Source organism: Triticum dicoccoides, chromosome 5B (assembly GCF_002162155.2).
Source record: "Triticum dicoccoides isolate Atlit2015 ecotype Zavitan chromosome 5B, WEW_v2.0, whole genome shotgun sequence".
Taxonomy (NCBI): domain Eukaryota; kingdom Viridiplantae; phylum Streptophyta; class Magnoliopsida; order Poales; family Poaceae; genus Triticum; species Triticum dicoccoides.
The window spans coordinates 64,285,497-64,286,297 of record NC_041389.1 but is presented as its reverse complement, the minus strand read 5'-3'; positions in this window follow the sequence as shown (position 1 = coordinate 64,286,297).

The window sequence follows — 801 nt, the reverse complement described above, 5'->3', positions numbered from 1 at the left end:
GCTATAATAAAGATGACCCTCGAGAGCGCGACTCCCAAGGGAAAAGTAGGTGGTGGTGAGGTAAATGGTAAAACCAAAGTTGGGCCTTGCTGGAGGAGTTTTATTCAAAGCGAACTGTCAAGGGGGTCCCATAAATCACCCGACCGCGTAAGGAACGCAAAATCCGGGAACATAACACTGGTATGACAGAAACTAGGGCGGCAAGAGTGGAACAAAACACCAGGCAAAAGGCCGAGTCTTCCACCCTTTACCAAGTATATAGATGCATTAATAATATAAGAGATGTTGTGATATCCCAAGCAAAATCCTGTCCACCATGGAGAAATCTTCAACTTCACCTGCAACTAGCAACGCTATAAGAGGGGCTGAGCAAAGCGGTAACATAGCCAGGCAACAGTTTGCTAGGAAGGGTGTAGGTTGTCAAAGGTTAGAGGTTCATGGCAATTTGGGAGGCTTGATGAGCAAAAGATAGGTAACGCAACATAGCGATAGAACGAAGCAACTAGCATAGCAATGATAGTAGTGAGATCCAGGGTAGCGGTCATCTTGCCTGAAATCCCGCAAGGAAGAAGAACGAGTCCATGAAGAAGATGAAGCCACGAAGACGAACCAAGCATAGACGAACGAATCCTCACGATCGCAACGAAACGGGAACTATCGAGAAGAAGCACACAACATAGTAAACACACCACACATGAACAAGGCATGATGCAAGAACAAGCATGATGAAAGACAATACTACATGAAGCTACTCATGGCAAGAGATGATGCAAACAAGAGCAACACATCAAGGCAAGTTTA